The sequence below is a fragment of the Bombus huntii genome, chromosome 1 (assembly GCF_024542735.1).
Source record: "Bombus huntii isolate Logan2020A chromosome 1, iyBomHunt1.1, whole genome shotgun sequence".
NCBI lineage: Eukaryota > Metazoa > Arthropoda > Insecta > Hymenoptera > Apidae > Bombus > Bombus huntii.
Window position 1 is genome coordinate 10683410 of NC_066238.1, and position 25821 is coordinate 10709230.

The 25821-nt window shown below is 44.7% G+C and overlaps 1 protein-coding gene across 3 annotated transcripts in view; it reads right to left on the reverse strand.

The window, feature by feature from the left end:
- Positions 1-25821, reverse strand: part of LOC126868183 (discoidin domain-containing receptor 2-like) — a 159279-nt gene that overhangs the window by 119236 nt on the left and 14222 nt on the right. Inside the window, exon 1 of one of the 3 annotated variants that reach the window (XM_050623405.1) lies at positions 22050-22169. The exons of the other annotated variants lie outside the window; for them this stretch is intronic. The gene's annotated coding sequence lies outside the window, so the exon portion shown is untranslated. Of the gene's footprint in view, positions 1-22049; positions 22170-25821 lie in introns of those variants that run through there. 3 annotated transcript variants of the gene reach the window in all.

Consider the following 25821-nt stretch of genomic DNA (forward strand, 5'->3'; position numbering starts at 1 on the left):
CGGTGCACTTGAAAAATTCAGCAGTTAGACGATGCGCGGAGGCGGCGCGGCCACGGAACGCAGAGAGGGAAGGGATTGTCTGGATGGATCACCGCGTGATACGGTTTCCAGCAGGACGCGTCGGCAAACGATGGAGTCGGGATACGGAGGCAGCAACAGAGGGCGAAGGTAGGAGAGGTTGAAGAGGGACGGTTAGGTCGCTTGTGTCTGTCCCCGGGGGCTCAGCTGCGGCGGCACCACGGTGATCGATGTCTCCACTCTCCGCAATTTGAACAATGTCCCGCTGTCTTGGACAGCTTCTATCTTTCTCTTTCAGCTCTTTCGCTTTCTCTTCCTTTGCTTCTACTACTCCTCTTGCTTTCCGTCTCTCTGACTCTTCCTTTTCTGTTTCTTCTCTCCGCATCCTCTAACCCCTCTTCTCGCCGTTTTCCACCTTTTCCGTTTCCTATTTTCGTTTCCGTGCCTTTGCTTCCCCCTTTTTTCTCCCTTGTTTTGCTGTCTGACCGCCATTCTCGACATTCTCCGTTAAAACGAACGTTATACCGAGCAAGAAGGATGCGCGCCCATTCTTATTTGCTATTCCAAACGCGGCTGAATGCGAGCAGGAAGAATACGCGCGTGTGTATACGCGGCGGGGTTAAAACCGTAAGAAAAAACGGTAGCGACTTCTTGCCCCAATAGAAAGAACTCTGAGCAATCACGGGCTTCCTCGTGCGAGCTAAACAAACGCCACCGGAATGAGAATTTCTGAAACGTGGCTTGGGATCGACCTTTAAAAGTCTTTACCCCTCCGTGCGTGCCGACCTGCTTTCTTATTGGAAAACGCGTCCACAGATGGGACGATGAGAACACCCGATTGATGTGTTTTTACCGTTACGTTGATTCAGGTTATTTCTTGTTCCGAGTAAACGTTCTGTCAATCTTATCCTTTTGTGAATTCACATATGGAAATTGATCTTTGCTTCGTGGTTTCCCGTTACATGTACACCGTGTCCTCAAAATCGTGGTACAAATAACGTGAGGTCGTTTTTATAACTCGAAAGAGCGTGTACGGTAGAAACGTATTTGAATATCAATCGAGTACGTTTGCACTTGATATGCGAGATCTTTTTACGTCTCTTTATATGTACATAGTTCGACGTCAAGGCTCATTCGCCATCGATACCTTATTATCGATATCAAAGAGATTTTTTAAAGAAATCAGAGAGTTGGCTCGTACGAGTGAGCGAGTCGTCGATTAGAAAAGTTATGAAACGGAAGAGGAAGGAGGAAACGTAGCGAATCGAGCGTAATTCATTTAGGGAATTCGCAATTTCGTCCCTTATTCGCTCGAGGCGTTTGTCCTTCTCCTACATATAGGCATTTGTTATCGAGTTAGATTAGGCCGGTACCTTGAGATCAGAGTATGTTTGCGTAGAACCTTTGGCACAATAGTTCTCAAAGAGGCTGACAAGGAGTGTGCATACCTTGGATGAATACAAACAATGGCACGGAAGCAGCCGATGGTGCGCGCAATTGTGAGCTAACTTATTCAAGGGTTACGTCAATGCGGTACGCTGCCGGTATATTTGAAACTTTAAAAGCAAATCTCACCCTTTGTCCGATAAATTCCGATATTCTCCAGCTATTCGTGGTTCTATTAGCGACGAGGAATGGTCGTGTAAACGAATCGGTCTTAAGATCAACGTAACGACCGTAGGAGAACGATAAATCCCTTCGAATCTTCATTTTTACCTACTTGTTGTCCATATAAATTACTTCGATAAACCTTAACCGCGCATTAGATCCACGTATTACGTTAAAAAGGAAGTGATAAAAAAGCTAATTAGCTTTTTTAATTAACCGACTCCGTGTACGGTACACACGTTTAAGGAAAATTTCGCAATCTCGCTTTAAACAGTACGCTCGCGATGCCTCTTTCGAGCATATTCATCTCCACCTCTATGAAAGAATCCGTCTTCGTCAGAAAGAAAAAAGAGAAGAAAAAAAGGGAGAAAAGAAAGCAGAGAAAGGGCAAACTTTTCGACGAGTTTACGCGGGTCTCTTTTTCCTGCGGTCGCGGCTCGAAACCGCGAAAAGAGAGTAAAATTCGGTTCCTGGAGATGAAAACCGCGGCGCGTCACGGCACGCTTTCGTAAGTCAGAATCGCGGTACGATTTTAATTCCGGCATTCGCAAAACGTCGAGGATTACGGAGGCTCGACGACGGCGGCGAGCTCGAATTCCGCTCGGAACCGGAGGATATTCGGCGCTTTACGTTTCGACGCGATGAATATTTAACGGTGGTGCTTGAAAACGTTAAGACGCCTCGTAGACGCGCGACTATACTGCAACGTTAACCTCCCCTTCTCCTTATCCGACCTTTTCATCCCTTTCGTAACGCGACGTAACAGGCGGTGCTTCCGTCTTAACTTCCGCCAACGGGGATCCGTATGTCGTTTCGTTGCGTCGACGTTGTTTACAACTTGCCAACGACGCTTTGCTATAATTACGCTGTGTCAAAAACTGTAAATTCCACGGTGCGTTTCCTCCACGATGCAACTTCGCTAAGACGGTTACAAGGGAGCGTGTACTTGACAAAGGTCGGTTGTTGCGGTGCGGAATAGGATACACCGAGGCTGGAAAATCCGTCAGCAATCAAAGGAACGAGGGATTCGAAGGAAACTCAGTGGGTAATCATCCGAATGACTGAAATTTTCGAAAAGATTGTTAGGAGAAATCTTTAATCTTTGTCGGGCTCGTATATGATCCATACACGTATACAGAAGGTAAATTGATTGATTTTATCAAAATAGAAAATTAATATATTCCGGTAATGAAGTCGATCGATTTGGTTTTTAAATGAAATGCTCGTTGTACGTATTTGTCACGGGTATTGAACAGTGGTAAAGTACACAATGGAACGAGTAGCCGAACGTTGCTCCTACGTAACGAGGATGCAATGAATTTACTTAAAAAATACAATTTCGTATAGTTTGATAGAATAATTTGTTGCGTGGCAAACTAGGAACGAAGGAAGGTAAGAAAGAACGAGGAGAGAGGAAAGTGAGGCAAAGGTTAGTTATTAGGAATTAATAGTATAGGATTTTCAAGTTCTTGGAATTTTTAAGCTACGCTGCGAGTTACGCGAGTCAAAGTTGCAGAAGTTGAGCCGGTTGAACAGCATGTAACGTGATTAATACCAAAGTAGAATGAAATTTCTGCAAGTTACGTCGCTGCCTGATTAAAACCCTACCTCTATTGTGGAGAGGCAGAAGCGTAACGGCGAACTCGAGAAAGAAAGAGATCGAAACAGAAATTATCGACGCCCGAAGATGGTACACGGCGAGATATCCGAATTGTATAAATGCATTTATCTAATAAACGTTGCTCGGTGAATTTTAATTCGCCGTCAAGGACCGAAACCGCCTTTTCCCGCCTTGTCCGTCGCTACAGAGGTAAAATTCAATTCCGCCGAGTAGAAAGTTTCCTGCTAAAGACATACTTGCAAATACTTCCTTAAAAAGAAACTTTGGAACCGGTGTGCCGCGGAAACTTCGGGCCTCATAAAGTACCACTTTGTCGCTAAGTAGATACGGTTGGAGAACGGGCACCGGTGAAAAGCTGACGTAATTACCCAAGATACATTTAACACGGTGAAACTACGATAACAAGGAATACCCGATGAACGTCTAATCAACCGTGCCGGCGTGTAAGTGCGATCACAAAGCAACTTGCGAAATAATTAACGCGGAAGGTCACGGGATAGTTGTTAATAACGAAAATTAACCGAGCTCGCACTGGACGCGAGGCGAACGAGAAACGGAAACAGAGTTACGGAGAGAATTGGAATTGAAGAGAGAGAGGGAGAGAGAGAGAGAGAGAGAGAGAAAAAGAGAGATGGAAAGAGGAAAACCGATCTTGCACGCCAGCCTTGGTTAATAATAACGAGAATCGCCAACTGTCGCGGATTTTAATTCGGAATGTTCAATTAGCGAGCGCGCGGCGAGCCGTGACACGGCCGTATCATCGCTGGTAACGACTGCCTTCGTTCTTCGCTGGCGTAACAGGCGTAAATTGGAAAGTGATACCGAATTCACGCGTCGCTGGGCGTACCATGCGATCACCGTGTTAATTATAGATATCGGGGAACGTTGCGTCGCCGGTGTATTTTAGGTAATTGGGGGTGGGTTCCTCTCGTCCGCCAAAATCGACTCGCTTACCCTTTTATTTTATTTCTCTGTCGCTCTCTTCCGCTCTTCGTCGTCGCACTCGCATTTTCCATCGTCCAGAAAAACGCGTACACGCGTCTACCACGAAGGAGCAGAAAGTAAAAAACGAAAAAAAAAAAAAAAAGAAATAGCCCGGCAACGGGAGCCAGGAGGGGAGACTTTAAAATGTCCGACAATTTGTATCGGCCCTTCCGCCAGCCGCCCCCGTCGGCTGTTAAAACGTTCGACGTCGTAATTCTCGCTGAATTAATAATTTCACTGCCGCGAAGTGGCTCTTTTTATTTCCTGTTCTTGCAACGAGAAAATTAATCCGGAGAGATTCCGGTGGATTTTGGTTGTAATTAATACTATTTAATGGCTGGTCGTACCGTAAAATGTCGACGTAAATCTAGAGGTAAATTCAACGCACCGAAATGACAAGAAAAAAATAAAAAGATAGAGCTTTTGTGTTTTAATTATTATTCCCCGTTATAATATATTTGCGATTTAAGAACTCGCGTTACAGGATTTAATAATCATACGGTGGGTAATATTAAGCGAGTTATATAACCCGGATCGTTTCGATAGCAACGGTGTAATAGTTTCTAGGAAAGTTACGCGTGAGGAAGGGCGAACGACTAGTTTAGCGCAAGAACGGTGGTTTAGAAAGGAAATCGGATGGTGCAAACATTTGCACAAACTTTTTTATCTCTCCCGTGCTCCGTACTAACCTGCAAACTTAAATCCACGCTTTACGATACACCCAGTGCATCGCGCCGACTAATATATTCTTTCTTTACCAAGCCATTTCACCCTATCCGGACCGGCGCTTGATCCAATTTACGTCGGGTTTATACGCGACGCCAAAAAATCACCGGTTCTCGTTACGAAAACACGCAGCGTGCCGGGTTAAAGCAAAACGGATCGCAAAGTACATACCTACGCGTGGTACGAAATAGCGGCTAACGACAAAACATGGTCGGTTCGATTAATTTCCAGTAACAACAGCAATTACGCGCGTACGCGTCGTTTTCATCTCATTCGTTGTCGACGGATAAACGATGCCGTGTTTTACTTGATCGACGCGTGATCCGAATGACGATCGTTCGTCCCGTCGTTTCGCAGCGAGATCGTAAAAAGGGGACCACGACACGAAGCCACGTCGTCGTAGGAGCTCAGGTGCCTGTGTTTTGGATGACGCGTTAAGTGATTGGAAATCATCCGGGATCGTAGGCGTTGTATTCTGGTAATTTTCGTGGCGGCTTGCGGCGATTGTGCGTACAGGTACGGGATGTCTATGTACGTGGAAACGCGTACACGGTCGATCGAACCGAGAAACATGCCAGAGCAGGATGCTGCGGACGGAAAAGCGTGCTACTCAGTCGGTCCGTTTGTGATTTAGCGCGATTGCCGCCGCACGATTTCGTTGGCTGCGTGTTCACGGAGTGAAAGGGTGCACGGATACGGCACCACCGTCACCAATAGACGCGTCCACCTACCGGTTTGTACTTCCTAGCGGATGACTCGCCGCTGTACTGGTGTTAGGGGATCCATTAGCTAATGGCCGCACCAGCCATCTGCTCGACGCTAGCTTTTATTCGCCCGTTTCTGCCCTCTCTTTCCCGCACTCCTCTTAGCCTCGCCCTTCGTCTTTTTCTCACATCCCTGCCGCTTTCGCTGTCCCGTGGTTTAGCCAGACCCATAACGGGGGCCACCGATTCATTTATTCATATCTTCCTCTTCTTTTTTCCTTTTTTTCACTCGCAAGCGAACCCCTTGCTACACCCAACCCTGCCGCGGTTCCTTCGCGGTTTTCGTTCTACGAACCAAACGCGCCTCTCGTTATGTTGCTGTCTGTTATGGAATGGAAAAATGGGGTGCGAAATCGTTCCTGTGTGTGTGTGCGTGTGCGTGTGTGTGAGTGGGGAGAGGAGACGTTCAGGCAAGGAACTTTTCGTTACGACTTTAGGTTTGATAACGTAGAACGACGAAATATTGGTGCGATTTCATAGCGATTCGACAGATTTATATCTTTAATAACGAAATATAAGCGAGCGTATTATGGTTCTGTTGTTAGATACATAAATTTGACGAAACGTACAGCGTGTTGGATACAGAATCACAAAGCTGCATTGTCCATCCGTGTTGCTATCTTCTCGTCTAGAATAAATAATTTTTTAGAAACCATGGAAGAATTATTTTCGAGTGTTTCGCAGAATGTTCGTGGGCTCGTGTATGGAGACAAATTACCAGATAATTTTGAGATCACGTTTCTGGAAATAGTGAAATTCATAATATTCTTGTTGCTCGATTACGAATGAAATGTATCTAGCGAGGAAATTCTAAACGGCATCGTCAACCTTATTTCCCTGCATTTCTTTCTGTCTGGGACGACAGTCTCTTATTTACACGAACACGTTTTTACCACGGACAGAAATTATTTCCCCGTAAAAAATTCAAGGGGATACATATGGGTTTTAATTTCCGGACGCCTATATCCAGGATCTCGTACAAAGCACGAGGATTGCTTGTTCCTTTAAAATGAAATGTGAAATCCCACTTCCTTCGCATGAATGTACGCGCCATTACACGATACGTATCAAAAACCATTGTGTCATTTGGTGTTTTTAGCGTTAACTAAATATATATTGTCCTGGTTAATAGAATACTTTCAAAACTATTCAACTTCAATTTGTCGCGATAGTAAATTTTCAATCGTAGATCTGTCAAACAAACGAGAAATAGTTTCGAATCGGAGTTTTATAGAACTCGGGAATTTGTATTTTGTGTTGCTTTTCCGCCGAATAAATTTTAATTTCGGCCGAAATGTTACGACGAAATTATTTTTTGATCCATCCTTCACAGGAACCATCCTACTTTCATACAACAACAAAAACGTGGAAACTATTCGCACAGAAAATATCCCCCAAAGACCAGAATTTTCTAAGAATAAGAAAGAAAAGAGACATATTCACGGAAACGTAAAGGCGAGTTTGAAAGCATAAAGCACTGGCGGCGCAGTTTCCTTCCACGGGAACCTACAGCAGCGACGAAACATGAATCACGAATCCACGAAGATTTAGAGAAACATTTTGACAGAAATGCACGAGGCAACGTTGCATATTTCATCGGTCACGGTCTCCGCAGGATCGGGGAGTCTCCTTCGGAAGCGTTCTTTGTCTTCGTTTGGTAGACTCGGCCCGGCTCAAGGGCTCACGAGTGAGGCTGCGAGGTTGAAAGGGCTATGCTTGGGTACTTAAACGCGTGATATATGCGATATATACTCGATGCTGCCCACAGGTACTTACCTGTGTACTGGCGAGGCAGGTAGAGGGCATGAGCTAAGGCCGACTTCTACACATGTTCGCCTACTTTACATTGCGGTGAGTAATGCGCCACGGACCTGGCATTAAAAGCGCCTGCAAAGTCGGCTTCGCCAAAGGATACAGCGCCAGCGACCGCCACGAGAGCCATGCGACGAGAAGATGGACGAGGCAGAATATCCCAGGTCCCGGTTTAATAATATGTCATTAAACGCGTTCGTTTAAAAAAATATTTCGCGTATCACGATTATGTGCAAATGCACTTTTCAACCTGATTCGCTTCTCTTGTTCTCGTCGAGTTCTTGTACGTTCGCCGGAGGAGGTCGACTCGATGTCATCGATATCGTACCACGTGTCCTTTGAATGTAAATTTGCGAATCTTCGCGTCGTTGCATAGCTCGATAATCGTCGATCGAATACGAAGTCGAACAAAGAACAACGTTTGGCTTCGTGTCAGGTATTCAATTTGAGAACCATACACCATCTTTCGACGCGTGCAAACGGTACACGTTTCTGGCCACAACAAGAAACCGAGAGCTGCGAAATTGAAATTCACGAAGTGGCGCCGAGTATTAGCGACGCGTACGAGCAATTCAATCGCATCGGTCGCCGATTTTGCATTTAATATTGCGCTCATTGTTTGTACGCGGTCGGATTAATTTTGCGTAGCAGTTTGCCAGCAACACCGGGCATATTGCTGGCTAATTTACCCACCGAAGAGTAGCAGACTTCGGCTATGCCCGACAAACGTTATTATTCGATCGTAGATTATAACAACGCCCCGCGCGTATTTTGCGAGGCCGCGTTAGATTTTCCCACCTCTGCAACGGTTAACGATACGATTTGTTAGTTTATCACTTTTGATTGTTCCATTAACGTTTCGATCGCTACACATTTTATACTTCCATTCCCTCGACGTTTTCCGCTTAATTATCCTGACGAGGCGGCATCAATTACGCGGTTACGCGTACCTCGTCGACATTTCAAACGATTATCCGATCGTTTGTTATTTCGTTATACTCCGACCGAGAGTTTCTAAATCAATGGGATTTTTCAAATCCGTCGACGCACAGGACGCACGACTAACTATGGTACACAGAGAACCGAGCCTTGTTGTTTCGGAGTTTCGCATTGCACGTCTGCTTCCCTCCAAGAAGTGCACCTACTAATTACCTGCTGCGTCAGTCTCCTCGTTAACAGTAGACAGGCAAAGGGAACTGCGAGAATACTCCGAGAAAGGGAGTTAGAGAGAGAGAGAGGGAGAGAGAGAGAGAGAGAGAGAGAGAAAGAGAGAGACTAGAATCCCGAAATAACGTGGTTAAACCGTGGCAACGAGTCGGATCAATTCAACGTTTCCACTGACAAGACTAGATTATTCTTCTTTTCGCGGTATTCTCGCAAGTATGGTGGTTTAATTATCATTTCGTTCAATTAAAATACCGATGCGCACTAAACGGAAGAGAAATTACATCCGTGCGGATATTTGTCGAAGCGAATCAAACAAGACAACATCGTTGTCGGCGGTGCTGTATCAATTAAATTAATATCAATACGATAAACAGGCGTATATAACGTGATTCCGGCGTTGTCGTTACTTTTAACTTAACCGAAGCTATCGATCGAAACGATAATACGATCGGTTGAACACTGGTCGTTTTTCGTGTCGCGAATCACGATTAGTTACCCGACCGAGGAAGTTTCGTCGTTGACTCGAACCGATTGTTTCCTTCCACAACTGCTCCTCCTAATTACTCGTCGACAGCCCGGAAGTCTTCCTTCTGCTTGGAACGTCCAGACCGTTTTCCCGGAGATAGAGACGCAGCCAGCGAAGAAGCAATCAAGGGACGAACGAGAGGGGAAAAAGTGGAGACGAGCCAGTCCGGCGAATCGAACGGCAAAGATTCGACGGATGAGGACGAGGAGTGCACGAGGACAGAGATTGAGTCGCGTGCACGGTGTGCTCTTCATTCATCGCGTCTTATCTCTTGCTTTTATGAATAGTGAAATTACGTTTAAATCACAATACGATGTCTAGACACGTTAATGATGCTCGACGTACAATGAGATTGTGTTCGTACCTCGAACGCGCGAATGACCGACCGGAAGAAACTAAATCCTCGATAGCACTTAAAAAGCGGGGAGAACGGTGAACGAGCGTACTGTGAAGCTGTCCCGTAATCGCTTTAACCAAGTAGCCCAAAGGAAACAGAACAACAAGTTCAAAGGGTAAGACAGCCGTGGCGAATCGAATCGAAAGTCTGGACGAAGGAACGAGAAAGGCAACTTGAAAAGAGGCGCGGGATTCTACAGCGAGTATACATCGGTGTGAAAGTGGTTGAAAGCTAGCAGGGACGCTTTTGTTGCGCCACTTCAGACGTTTTATTAAAATTGGCCCCGCGGAAACACTCGACGCTTTACCGACCGCTGACCAAACTGCGAACAGTCTGAGTTATGGTCGCATATTTTCGAACGGCAACATTTACATCTTGGAAATTTACGTCGCGTGGTAAAATCCACGATGTGATTTATATTTCCTATGACTTGAAGCTTACGCTTAGCGAGGTTATTAAAATCGTCGAATTCACCGACTGGCTAAATGCAAATTCACAAATTCCAAGTGATAAGAAAATTGACCGCGGAGTTACGAAAGTAGACTTCGCTTCCAAAAGACCACGGCACCTGCCAGGCCACGATTTCGTTCCAATTTGATATTCCAAATAGCCAACATCGGGGACGCAGACTCATTTGAATCGAACTCGAACAAACTCGACCTTAATCGAATTCTAATCTAGTCCCGAATATTCTACGTCGATCAACCTTCGAGGCCATCGACGATCCTTCTGAGCAATTACCAGCGAAAATCAACCAGCATCCAGATGAGACTGGAACAAATTCTGCGACCGTTTCGCGTTCTACGATCGTTTCGCGGAACGTCGATAAATCCAGCACGCGCATCATCGCACGCGTGGTCTTTTATGGGTCCGTATAGGAATTCTCATTGAATGGACAGGAACTATCATAGCGGGGGCCGGCTGCCTTTTCTTGGAAGCAACGAGCAATCTGGAAGACGCTTCCATTGCTTTATCTGTGCATTCACAGCGTATGACTGTTGGCCAGTCGTCCGGCTGTATCGAATGTCCTGACTCAACTCGATTGCCGTAATACCGGGAAAAAGCTTAACGAACGGATTGTTGCTTCTTCGACAGACGAAACGTGCGGCTGTCACGACGCCGGATGAATGTCTAACAAGTTACGAGGCATTCGTTAGTCGCATGCACAACCGACTCATTCAGACGCCGTTGCGAGTGAATATCTTCATTCGTCGTTGGAAATATTTTTCGATGTCTCCCCTCTGACTAATTAAATTGTAAATTATGCCCAGTCGTGACTTCGAAGCGGCCCCTTTTTATCCGTGAAACCGTCTTTGTACCGTCGATACGAAATGAGCAAAGGATGTAACGAGTCGATTGTCGTTACACCTTGAAACGCGAGGAGAATGGCTGTCGGTGTAATTGGCAGTTTATCGGACTGAGAGGAATCGTCGATCGGAAGAAACGGAAGGAAAATTGGCAAAGGTGTTACGCGACGCGTACTATCTAAAAGGTGTTGTTAACGTTTGAAGGATCGATTAAAATATTTTTCGGAGTTGAGATTAACAGAGATACGTAAGTGAGTTCGGCATCGAATAAACTATACTATATACGATATAAAACTATACCGAAATATTTAGACTAAACTGCGATAGGCGGTGTGGATCAACACGAGAGCAGAGATATAGATAAACTGTTATAAATTGATGTATACCGATACGACTATCCGATAGAAAAATACTCCATGAATTTCGACTTGTCGATCGAATGGCGAGCGAAACGAAGTTTAAGGGAAGACCGTGTGCGAACGAGATGGAAACACGCGCTAGCGCGAGCGCAGAGGTAGAACGAAAATTGTCAGTCAGGATTAACGTTGTCCGTAGGCTCCATCGTGTGCATTACGTCCCAGGAAATATTGGCAATAATTCAAACGAACGTCCTCCACGTACGTGCTAACCTCCTCGGTCACAGTCAATCGCATCGAACGATTATTTCGGTAAACGTTGTTAAGCGTTGAATTTTGTAAAATGTAACTTTTTACACGAGTTTATAAATTTCTGGGAACGAAAACGTTAGCATGTATAAGTCACGATGACTCTTGACACGAAATCGCTGGAGATTATGTGCTCCGCTACTTCAGCTCTTAATCCCCTATCATTTAAATTTTATCAAAGAAAATCGCGACTTTGCTTTAACGCTTTCGAATTAATATTTAACACGTGTCGTAGCTACTATCGCGACAACATTTCCAATGAACGTTTAATCGCAGAAGCAAAACGTTATTGTGCGTTTAATTATCGTAACCTAGTGCCGATCTTTTGATTAATTCGAGATATTAATTACCGGTTTGAGGGTTTCATCGTAATTTCCAACTGAAATACAACTAATTACGTGCGATTAAAATTGCACGCCGCCGCCGTAAAATGTGTATTTCGCGATGCAAGCGTCGCGCCGTCGATCGAAACGACAATCGGCCGCCCCCTTTTTAATCATGAAACGAACACGTGCGCGTGTATATATATATATACATATATATAAAAAGGATCACACGAGAAGGAAGAATGTCCGGATCAATATGAATTTTCATTTAACGTTCCCCTCCATCATCGGTCGACCGTATCGTTTGACAACATGTAACAAGCCGATGCTCGAGGAACGTGAAAAATTTCATAATTTCCTGAAATTTCAATATCGAGATAAGCGGTAATATCGGTAATTAAGCAAGAATTCTTACTCATATACACAATTTCGGATGGTTCTGCGCGACCCCGTGAACATGACTCCGTTAATTCTTCCTCTCGTAAATAGGCCGAATTCCCTTTGAGCCGAACACAACACGCGTGTACCATTTGCACGGAAATGCCTGTCGGTATTGAACATCCGTTCATCCAAAGCGCGCATCTCGCGGTTATACGAGAAATTGCTTAACGAACGGGATATAGAACGGAATGAGCTATACTAATTTCGCAGCACGAAACACTTTACCGCTTCTGCAAAGCTGCCACTCATTTCATAACGTTTAAGCAATTCCGTACGGGAACTGATTGTTAGAACGCTGATCGATACAACAAATTGCTTATGTTTAGGGATTACTTAGGGATCAACAAGGGTTCGAAATAACAAACTTGTAGTAACTTTAACGTCGAGTTTGTTCACCCATTATCCCAGCCTAACTCATTCTATATCGTCTTTCTTATCGTTCAAGTTTAACGACTTTCTAAGATGCGGTGATCTAAACTACAGGTAACCAGAAGTTGATTAAAAACATCGTGCGAATGATGGTTTTGGCAACGTCGTATCGCTTTTGATATCAACCATCGTCGCGAGCAGCAACAGAACGATATGCATTCACGCGTTTTTACCATAGGTTGCTGAACTTGTTTTTCTTCCTACCAGATACGATGCACGTCGGAAAAGGATAAGAAATTAACCCTATAACCTTTTAAGAAGATTTCGGTGCCGTATCACCGTGATCTTAATTAACTGATTCATCGATCAATGAAACGAAACTCGGAGAGATATTACTAGCGGATGGAAGGGGCTCAGAGGATATTACAAATGAAATTGTCAACGCTTTTGAAGGAAACGCGTTCGTTAATGCAGGTTCGAGCGGCCGGTTCTTGAATATTCATCCTGCACGATGTTTCACAATGCACCATTGTTGCATTTCAATAGAATGGTTCTCATTGTTCAAATGTAATGCTTGCACGATCCGGCCGCGGAGGGGCCGCTCATAAACACCGACAAGCGTGAGAACCACGAGATGCTCATAGCTTTCGTAGTGCACGCTGATTTTTGCGCTGACGCGCCCGCGGCACGTCGCCTCCGCGTTCTCAACGGCGTCGAATTTAATCTCTTTGCCCCTTTAATTAATCTCTTCGTATGCCACGTCGTGGCAGTCCGTTCGTACGGGGCTACGGAAATCAGGTTGCGTCGTAGACCAAGGCGCGTACGATTCGCGTCCAAAGAGCTGTAATTACGCGGTGGAATTATTTCGTAGCTTTGAGCGAAGGCGATGCACGAGGAAAAAAAAAGAATAGAAGTAGATGTGTAGGTACGTTCTACGAGAACGCGAGTTCCACTACACACCACTGTACACGCTGTAGTAGCTGTTGGTGCTATTACGCATCGTCGATCAGTCGCTAAGACTTGGTCGAAGAGGAACGAAAACCAGATGACTAAACTCGGTGATTAAATTCGACGAATTGGAAGCTGTCGATTATTATAGAAATAGAACGCACGTCGAAGAAATTAGAATAATTATAAAATATGTTAAAAAATTAAATATGATAAAAAATGTTGGGTGTACCGTGTATTACGAACTTACAATTTGTTTACTAGCGATATTTTATTCATCATTCCAAAGACTGTCGCTTCAAAATCCGGATTCACGTTTTCACCAGTTAGTTATTAGGTAAATTCGTGTTATTGACACAATGCATTGCATTATCAATAAAATGCACATCGGTATGGCGATTCTACAATGTAGCAAGGCAGTTTGCTGGTTGTTACAACCTAGCAGTGGTACGGTTTGAATTTTTTGAAAAGAATGGAGAATATTCAACGAAGAACACGACAAGGAAACGAGGAGAGCAGTATACCGTTGCAATCGGTTTCTTCGTTGGTCGATCGAAATAACACGTCACGCCGCGCCATCGCGGTGAACTCTGTAATATTAAACGTAATTGGCCCCCTGTGTCAAGTAGTACTTTCCTCTGTAACTGGATGATAAACGAGCGTGTACAGGCCGTCCTTGTTACGTATACGAGCGTATTAGATTTCTTAAGAAACGATTGCGTGAAAGTAGTTTAAATTTAAGTTTTAGCCGTCGGTGGAACGGAGGCGTGAGAAACGCTGCGCGACATCGGGATCTTTTAAGCTTTAGTGGTGGTGAGGAAATGGAAGAAAAGGAAACGGTTCTATTTTCTGAAGAGCGAGGACGTCTCGTTTTCGAGATAATAAGTAATTGCATGGTTAGTGGTTAACGAGCGCCGTGCTACATCGAGGATGCGTTCCGTGTCGAATTCACGGGGTCCGTTTTCCTCCTTCAACACGCTTACAAGCGGAATTGCTTAATGACGATACTCATTCTCCCGTTCACTTAGTTTAGTATGATGCCAATGGGGAAACCGCGACATAAGTGGATGGTGTCCTGTGTGCTTCCAAGCCCTTCTACGGTTAAGTGCACCAAGGGATGCCGGAGGGTGCAGTCACACCACTACCGACGAGTACGCACTACGAACTTGAGGGGATACTGTGGCCAGACTGGCTGCTGTCGCTTTCTCTGAAATTTCATGTTCACAGAGACGACGACGGAAAAACCGGCACGCTAGATTCCTGAATATTTAATTCGCCTTAGACTCCGGCTCATTCCCCTCTTTCTCTTTCTATATTTGTAAACGAGCTATTCTTCCATATAATTACGCGATTCTTTCGCGCATTACGCTGCAATACGTTTAAAGCATAGTTACGACGGGAAATAAATAGCCGGCTCCGGCCTTATCAAAAAATCTGCTTTATTACCTGTTTAATTTCTCAAAGCTCTTTCTTCGTAATGAACAGCCCGAGCTCGTTACCGTTATGCTCCATTGTTTAACCTCGTTCCTAAATTGAGCGAAAGAATTATATTAATCCCCCTCGGTGGTAACATAAAATTCGAGCGGTGGCTCAGCCAGGTGGAAATTTATTTCTCAAAAGTTTCGTAAGCACCGCGAAAATTATTGCCCGTGAACGGTAGTAACCGTGGTGAGCGGAAGAGACGGAACAAGGACGGGGACGAAGCCACTGTAAGGGTGGAACAGGGGTGAAATCGGATGGTACGCGTAAAAAAATCGTCGATAAGAGGGAGAAAGAGTGTCCGTGGGGTGTAGTTAGTTTTTCGCGGCACCACCCGTTCTCTGCCTTTCCTTTCTCGTTGCTTGCTTTTTATCGTCCGTTCACGTGTGCGGAGGAGTACGTATGCTGTCAGATCAAAAGCATGAAAATGCGGGGGAACTGCGGCTGCGTCCGGCAGAAACAATGAAAGCAAATACGGGCAATGGAAAACTACCGGCACAAAAGGACGAAAAAGCGGTCATTGCGAGTTACAAAGGACCACGCGTGGAAAAGTACCGTGGATATCCAGTTTGGGCAAACACCGGGATGAATAAAAAAAAAAAAAAAGATACAGGCGCACACTCGCGAACAGAGACGGGTACATTTCGAAAGAAGAGACAGGAAAGAGCGAGACAGAATAGGGTGCGCCAGCAACGATATTGCCCAAAAACCGCCGACTATGGGTTCGATATATCGGTGATCACAGACGTAACCGTCATATGCTCCCTTTCATCGATGTCCAATGAGCGCCAGGTAAAAAACCGACTGGGAATCGATCGAGCTTGAAAACAACCTCGGAACCTGCGTGCGTGCGAGCGAAAAAGGAAATTCGCTACAGGCTAACCAGGTGGTAGGGATGGAGAGTTGCTTGCCGATAATTACGCGCAATTTGCCCGGTGAAATATCTGTGAAAGGCAAACTAATGCCGGGGGTGGTGATCGACGCCACCTATCGCGTCAATTTGTACCTCTGTATAAACGTTTCCGGGCAAATTTGAACGTTATAACACCAGAGAGCGCGTACGCGTTCCAACCACAAATAACGGATGTCTATTCTCGCGGATTGCAACCGGAGAATACCGAGGTACTTGATGCGGGGAATCACGGAAATATCGGTTCATCGCCGTCCGAGGCTGCGGTCTAATAAAGTAACAGCTCGGAATCAAATGGAGAAGCTCTATTGCGTCTCGACGAACGGGAAGACCCAGATGTTCAGACACGAAAAGGCCGCAGATGCGAGACAGTAACGCGACATCGAGCGTGAGACAATATCGTCGAGACAGGCTGTATCACACATCCAAGGTATTACCTGGCGCGCGATTGAATTTACAAACACGTAGAACATTTATATCGCGAGCAGTCAGATAGATCGGGACGATGCACGACTGTCTAGGTCCGTTATGACGCCTGGAAATCGTGCAATTTTTGAGATCGATGCATATTTTAACGACCGCGCGGGCAACGGGCGCCTGGCGAAGATCGTTCCTTCCACCTTTGCTGCAAGTATGAATTTCAAAATAGCAAAGGTACGTATACTTGTGTCGGCGGGCGATTTCGCTTTATAGTCTCGTAACTTCAGAGATTGATTCGCAGATCATTCAATTCCGAGAAATCGTAATCTCTGTAACTGTTTTTGCTGACATTCCTAGTCGCTCAATTTTCCAAGTTGATTCTCAATTGATGTTGCGCCGTAATCGACGAATTCCAATAAATTTCGTGCTTCGTTTAAGCAATTTCCTTCTGACATATTAGAAATCGATTTTCATACTAATCTGCCGCGTAAAAAGGATCTACCTGTTATTAGCATTCTATTCTCACGTAATTACTGGGGCTCGTTGATTACGATTTCTTCTACTCCGGCTGGCAACAACATCCCTCTCCTCCTTTGACAGAAAACCTGTTTGATCCGAAGAGAATAAAACGAAGAAATCGAATCACCTTTAATACGCTTCATTCCGCATGAGCGATTCAATTTCTGCGCACGCAGCCAACGTACACATAAAGTGCGACACGAACGCGAGTACTTTCGTGCCGTGCGGGCATTTCTGCGCGCGCCAGAGGTACCCGGAGTAATTGCGAAAAAGAGTTATTCCGCTGTCCGGCCGCCTTTCACCGAAAGCACCACGCGCGTTCCCTCGGGGAGGTCGCCATTGACTACACCGGACACATTCCCGAGCATCGAACGTTGCTTTTCACCGAGACGCAAATCTACGATCTTACAAGCAAACCCCTTTCGAACTCGCCACGATCTACGAGCTCGTCCTTCCACGCAAAGTCGCCAAGTGTCTCGAGAACGCTCGAGACTCGTTACCACTGCAAACGATTATCGCTTGAAATATATTAGCGACAAGCAACGTAACGATTTTCGAAGCCGTACGTACCTGCTACGATCGTTACCGTATAGATCTTGTAAAATTGTTGGAAAAAGTAATCGACGCGTTCCGAACGGTCAACAATGGAAACGCCGCTCTTGCGCTAAAATTTAATTAATTACAGCGACGAAGAGAGGAAACTCGTCGCGTTCGACGCAGGGAATCGAAAATACAGAAATGTAATTCATTATTTTGATTACGAGTCGTGTACGAGTTTTCGTGTGCTGATGCACAATGCACCGCGTGTCACCGTAATGGTTATGATTTTTCAAGTGCACGCATATAACGAGTGGGACATAGGCGAAAAAAGAGACAGAAAAATGCAGACGAGCGCACATTTAAATTCCCGTCTTAATTTGCGGCACCGAAACGACAGACGGTATTTCCAATTGAACACACGAAACGACCCCAGGGGTGGATTGGTGGCATCGATACAAATCGTACACTGGCGAACACTCGAGGAACGAGTGCTCCGTGCACTTTGAATCCTCCATCCTCGTGTCCATTATAACTGGAACCACTCTCGCGGCGTGCACGCTCGTATTGCTGGTAATAATTCGTACGTCTGTCTCTAAAGGGGGAAAAAGTGTCGGGGTCCGAAAGAAGAACAAACGACAAGTGGGAACACGTGCAACGATCCCGTATTTGATATCGGGAGTGGCGCGTTTCAGTGCTCTCTCGTCCCTCTGTTGCCTTCAATTTATTTCACCTTTCGTTTCTAAACAAAAGATCATTCTTACGGGACTCCGAGTTTCCACGATCGTCGTTGTTTGTCAGTTGTCCGTACTCGTTTACGGAGTAGACGTTCGTCGTTTGTCTTGGATGCCAGAAATGTTAGGAAAGTAAACACGAAAGCGCTACGAATATGTTATAGAAAATTTAGGAAGCAGAGAAGCTTCTTCTACCAGGAATTTAAATATTTCGTGCACATGGCTGTGACATACGCGCCTGCCATTTCACAGTTTGTTTATTCTAGCTACTGATTCGAGTTACGATATTTTGCACGGAGATGTAGATAGATTTTGTAAAAGACATATCATGAATATTTTCTCTAATTGTTAATCGTCTTTTATTCTAAAAATTTAGAAGAGAAATATCCGCTGCTACTAAGATACGATTATTCTACCTCAAAAATCAAATACCTTATTCATCAAAAATATCCTTAGTTCAGCTAATAAATATCCTCTACTTCGATCTCGTTGATTACTCTCGCTAAATCTTTTTGTTAAAACACGAAAACTCAACACTCCAATAATAGCGTCAAACAGTTAAGTTTCAGTTAATTAAGAGATCGCAATTTACGTGTGGATAGCAGCAAATATCTGTTAATCGGTGTTACGTACATGCACGGAAAATATAAGCCGAAGAACAGGGTGTAGAATTAAAAACAACGAAAAAATAGCAACACAAAAAGAAGAAACCTTCTTGCTAATTACTTATTCGTAGCAGCGGAACGAGCCACTTCATATTCACGAATTAACTAGTTACAATCGAGTGCGCAATTACGAGGGTCGAACTGTAAAAAATTACCCGGTCACGATTGAAAGTGACTACACGAGCGGTTCGGTTTCTACGTCTGTTTGAGCAAATTGAACGGAGTTAATGAGACCAGGTGCGTATCGTTCGAAGCTCGGAGAACCGATCCTGGGAAAAAGAAGCGTAATCAAGCGAATACCGCCGATTTGCCGCTCATATTCGAAATTGCTGTCGTCTCGTAGCGATTATGTCCGAGCCAGTGATATCGAGAGTATGCTAATTCATGCAGGCGTGCGCGCACAGTGAGAGAATATGGATAGCTTGTAGGAAAAACGAAGAAGAGGAAGGAAGAGGAAAGATAGACAGGGTGGAAGTTGGATTTTCATAATGAGCGTGAAAAAGAGACGGTGTCGGGGCATCGGTGAACCAAACCGGAGTGAAAAAGGGGGTCGAGAAGAGTCGTTGAAGAGGGAGGGAACGTGCGAGTACTCGAGGAGAGGGAAACCAGGCTATGCGCGGTTCCATTGAGTAGGGCACATCTGCCGTGGCGCATTGTGTTGCACGCTGCGCTTCATCCCCGTGATCCGAGCTTCGAACGCGATGCAACCACGACTCGCTGCGACAGAAAAGGGTAAGGTAGAAACGGTGATGAAGAGGAATCGGGGGAAACAACAGCGATCGAAGAAGGAAAGCACGAGCTCATCGAATGACGGAAGGAAAAAAGAAAGAAAGGGAGAACCTCCCCTTTCAGTCTCGTGCCAGACCTTTATCGAGTTATTTCGTCATATCGTCCTACCTGCCAACCAATAAATCTGAGCGAGCCCTTTCACCGAGACATCCGTTCTGATTTATGACGGAATTAATATTAGATCCACCGAAAATATCGTCGATATATCGGGTTACGCGATTACCCCCGGGAAAGCTGGGATGGAAAAAAAAGAAGGTGCGCGCACGAGCCAGTCATCCGGTTCAAAATCGAGTACTCTAGCATCTGATATACCCTATACCTGTGAAATATGCCACGAATCTCGCAAGGGGAGGCCTATCGTTTGATTTATCCCTGGTCGTTTAAGGATTTAAATACTTCAGAGATACGTTCTTTGAATAAAAAAGGTGAACCTCGGCTGCGAGATATTTGAAGTCACGAGGCAAGCTTCGCGAAGAAGAATGGTCTTGAACTATCGCCAGGTTTAGAGCGAAAGAATGTATCGACCTAGATAGTTCGAGTTGTAGACAAACCGTCTGACCGAGGATCAAAGAATCCGTGCTTCGATCTCGGCCAAAAATCCGATCGATCGGTTCTTTCTCTTTTCCACGATAAGAGAGACGCTCTAAGCGGCCAGAAAACGTCGTTACGCAGAATAAAACGAAACTTAACGAAGTAATATCGAAGATGCGCATGGAAAATTGTTATCCACCGAGCAACAGGATTTTCCGTTCTCCTGGCTGGATATCCGTTTGCTTATAATCTCCAGTGCATTTTTCATAGCAACGCGTTACGTTACATATTTATGTCACGCCCGATGTCCGACTCCTTTCACGTCGCTGGATATGCAGAAGCTGCACGAACATAGAACGAACGTAGCTCGCGTGGCTCTTACTACGTGGTACCCATTAATAATTTAGCAAGTTGAACAAAAGGGCGGTGCTTGAATTTGATGTTACCATAGTTCTGCTTCCATCTCTCCTTTTCTCTCGTTTTCGTTCTCTCTCTCTCTCTCTCTCTCTCGCTCTCGCTCTGTGTGTGCTCATTCCCTTCCTTCCTTCCTTCCACTTGTGTCTGCTCCCTGCCTTCGTTCTGTTCTGCTTTCTGTTATCCATGACTCGTCGTACCCCTTGTATCCCTTGTATCACGATATATAAATCCTTTTCAGAGGCGCGCGTCCACCCTCTTCACAGAAAATCCGGACGGACGGGAATGAAAATGGGAGCTTACACGCGATTACAGACCCTCCGCCGGACCCTCCGGCCAGTTAGCCTACTTTCGAATAACTTTTGACATCGCACTCGACCAAATAAACCGGTTAACAGGACAACGGAAGCCTACTGTTGAATACGCTATGAATTAATGATCCCTCGTCGCGATGAGTTCTGGTTCAACGTTAGAAATTAGTCGAACAACGCTGGGTCGTTCGCTTTTTCAACTGGTCGACGCTTTGATGTTGGTACGGTTCGCTTGTATTACAGACAATGTCACTTCAAAAGGAACAAAAGCAAGTAATTCGTTACTATTTTTTAATTTCCCGACGAAACATAGTTAGAGCAACGTTCTCTAAGAGAATACGTGGCGCAGTCCTTTTGTCGTTTACCAGAAAAACCGATTGTCCGTTCTACCGTGACGCACCTACTAGCGTAACCTTTCTGCTATATCTCCAACGCACTGGCGCAGATGACGGATTATGCCGGTCATTGAATTTTTCAATCATGATGCGCGCTTTGTACGCGCTATTGTCGCACAAGGGAGACTAACAATCGCGATCAAAGATCCTCGTATTCAAACACCCGTGATCGTACGCCTTTCACGTGTCTCCGATTTACATGTGGGGTTACGGCTCCATTCGTGGGGAAAATGAAATAATCTCGTTATGTAAATGGACATCCAGCGACACCCACTGTCATTACGTCGCATGACTTGGTCGTGTTTCACGGTTGTTTTCTATACTATCTATTCTTATACTCGACGAAAGTCAAAGAGCTTGAATCATCGACATTTCCACATACCTATTTTCCTTCACTGTCTGATTCTTAAAATCACGATCGCCTTAAGATCGCTGTGGTCATTTACATACAACGATTTCTCTATTAACTCGTACCACTTTCCGATCTTCTTCAAGAGGGAACATCTCATTGACTGTGTAAAATTCTACAAGGGGATTCTATCAAACGCGTGTTTTACTACCGCCATTCAGGCGGCCGGTTAATAAATGTTTCGCGACAGTACAGCCGTCGGCGGAAAGAAGTTAATAGGAACCTCTAAAGTTAATTAAGAAATGATAATAACTCACTGGCCGCGCCGGCATTTCTTATTTATGCCAGGCCTTCCTCTCTGCGTGTAATCGTGCCAGTGGAGGTTGCACGGTCCATCGTAACTCGTGTGACGGTAGCACACGCAGCGAGATTATGACACCAGCTCGTTACTCGAATGTAAGCTTACGACCATTCAGCACGAGACATCGCGTCCAGCCTTATTACGAGTGCAACGCGCGATTCATCGTAAATTAAAGGAACGAAGGGAGCAATCAGCAATCTCGCAATAGACCGACGCCGGAGATAAGGCTGCCTCGTTGAATCTCATTTAAGACCGAGTCTGTCTAAACGAAGTCGCTGCCGAGGGTGACTCGTTCTTCTCGACTCTAGTTACAAATTCCACTCCCATTGTCCAGGGTCAGTGATGCCAGAAAAATACTTTTTCCAGCGATTCCCCCACTCCGATATTCTCGGATATCTTCTTTCCACTCAAATGACGAGACTACGAGAAATAAATATGTAGCGAGTCGTTCGTTGGCCTTACCGAGAAATTTCTCCTGTTGCACGCGTGAGAGATACATATGCATGCAGGTCTCGTCGCGGAGCAACGTCACTGATCGTGCGTATTATATTTTTCTCTTTCCACTCGTACACGTACACGTATTTCTCGTTTTATAGCCGCGCGATCTGACATAATTCGTAATAGTTGGCTATAATCGCCGGCTAGAGATTCATAGTCGACAAATTACTCATTAAATTGCGTTATCTAAATGCACATCGGGCCCCGATGGATACGTGTCGCGATCACTTAGCGCGCAAGATGAATGAAGCGCGCTATCTGTATCGAAAAATAAATTGAAAATCTATAATGAAAGATCTTTCTCAATCCATCACGTTACGTCGGTTACCGAAAGAATGATGAAAGTTTGTTAGCTATTTTTTTTTTTTTTTTTTTTTTCGAATATTTGTCGCTCCACGCTATACGCGGTATTCTCTGTCTTGTCGGTTGTACGTCATCGAGTGTTTGATCGATTCACGATGGATATCGGTCGCGGGATAAATAAAAGCAGTCTGGTATAAATAAAACCGAACAAACACATCCTTTTCTCTATTTTTCGTTCCACCGGTATTATTCCTTTTGTACCTTCTATTTTGACTTTGTTACACGAACTTCCATTAAGTCTCGTCGATTTAGTGCTCAATACGCTATACCATTCTTGTATGCCCTGAATGTAAATAATTTTTCGAACGAATAATAGACGAAAATTGGTACCCACGATAAAAGTACGGAATTAAAACGCGGTTAACCTTAACTCTCGTTCTTAATTTATATCGGTGGTCATTAATGCGAGAGTATCGATAAGCGGGCGAGTAACAGAGGCAGTCGCGCGTTCTTCAAACGATTATACCCGGACGACTCGCTGATTACATTACAATCGTTCGGAGAGTTCTTGATTACTAGGCAATTAATAAAACCGATAACCGGATGCGGAAAGTCGGTTGGCGCCAATCGCTCAACGATAAATGGCAAATGTACGAAGGACGATTCAGAGAAATCGATAATGAGTTCGTCTCTTTCGCCGTGTACTATTCCTCGCCATCGGTAAACCATGGATAAAATGTTTATGTACACTCTGTGGTATATAACGTTCATAAAGTACGCTTTAAACCCTCTCGCGTTCTATATCGGGAATTTTCAGTTTGCTTCTTTCCAAGTATTTCTCCTTTCGATAATTCAATTTGTTATATTTCCTAGCTCTATCGTGATGTACCTAGCAGACATACTGATTACTTTCGTGAATTAAAAGAGTCGAAAGGTAATGTCGTTATAGATATTATTCATTAAAATCTACTTTGAAGTTTACGATTATTTGTGCCATTTCTCTATTACAAGTAACTTAGTCGATGTAAACGATTAATTTGTTTTGTGAAAATTAGAACTTCGATCGTTCGTTCGAGTAACAAAAATAGAAGTTTATAGAAAGTACAGTTGATCAATGTGGCTTCTAGATATGAGCGTAACGCGTCTCAAAAAAGTGCAGAAAGAAGAGAGATAGAAAGAATCGTTAAGGTGTAAGTAAACGATTGCAATGGTTACGTGGGAAAATTTTCGGGTAAACGAGTACCTTTCACACGGAAAATCGAGTAATAATACGATACCATGGACGGTATATTATCTTCCATTAGCGAAATCTCATCGTGCCAGGCCTTAATTATCATTAACGACAGCGAAATCGATAGCGGTCTGTCGGTGTACACGAGCTCGTCAAGTTTCACGGAGAGCGTCGATAAGCTATACGAGGCTGTGGAATAATTCGCAATAAGGTAGAACCCTCAGGAATCGTGCGCTCCGAACCGATTCATGGAGAGTTCATCCTTTTTCACAGACGTGACGCACACGCGTATGTAAATTCCCGTGCGTCTCGCTGCAAAGATTCCTTTCGCGGGAACGAGAAAACGCGGTTGTACAGAAATTGCTTTGCCGTGTTTTGCCCGCGTATACGATTTCTCCCCGCCCTTGTCCCTGCCACTTTTTCCTCTCCATTTTCTTACTTCGGTCACGCAGACACACCGTTTCACGTACGGGTCTACTACATGAATGGGATTCGGCGTCGAGACGTAACGTGACTGTGTACGTATTTCACTTTCGACGGGGTTGCTCTCGAGTCTCGGATTTCACGGCTACACCGACCAACCTGCGATTACTTTTCTTCCGCTCGCTCGAACTTTGCGTTACATCCATTCAATCCGGGGGTGTTATTGAGAATGTACACGCCAAGCGAAAAATACTTTACTACGTCAATGGATACGTATACATTCGTAGATCGAGGAACAGAGAAAGTAGTGTTTTTTCTACATATCGTGTATTTTTTAAAGTAAATACAGTTTGTACAGTTTTTATATACAATTTTCTCTGGACTCAGACCAGCGAAAAATAACAAAATTGTCAGCTTAATTGGTTTCTGATTTTATCTAGCTTTTGTAATGGAATTTAGTTATGAAAGATCTAACGATGAAATGAAATAAAAGTTGGTGTAGAAACCTTAATAGAATATTCGAATAAAAATAGTTTAAAAACGGAGGAAGATTTAACTTTGCCTAAATCAATAACTTCGTCGCTTCTCGATTAATTTTTAATCGTGAATTCTTAAAGATCCGCCTGGAACGAGCCTGTTTCTGTTTCATACTAAATGGATCTTTTCAAGACCATTTAAATTTGCAGACGTTCCGTGTCAAAGAGACTCTAGACTCGAACTTATTTCAAATCCAATAATCAAAAGTGAAAGTGAAAGCGGCACGCAGCGAAATACTCGTAACTGTTCCGGATAGATGGATTTGCACGTCCGATTAAACACTTTCCGAACAACGTTATGGTTCGGTGCGAATGCTGCGAAAGCAACGAATTCGTCATCCGAAAATTCTTCTGGCTCCGCCTTTAAGAGGCAGCGTCGCGTGCTTCGCTCGCGAGAGATGCCGACTGAAATTCTCTCGCAGCTCCGCGTCCCGACCCTGTTCCTTGCAACCACCCCGGCTTCTTCTGCTCTTTGCCTCTGTCGTGGAATATTAATTACGACCACTTCACAAAAGACACCGACCGGAAGTTTTTGCCGGTTATCAAATGCAGAACAGGTTAATTAAATTCTCACCGCTCGCGGTTCGCAAAGGAACGCTACGCGCGCACCCATGGCCCGCACAATGCCGGGGTCAGAACACCTCGAGGTTGTGTTAATTAGGCATACGATGAATGGCACTACATTCATCCGAAAACGCTTCAAGTCAGCCTCGTGACTATGTCGTCATCTATCGCGC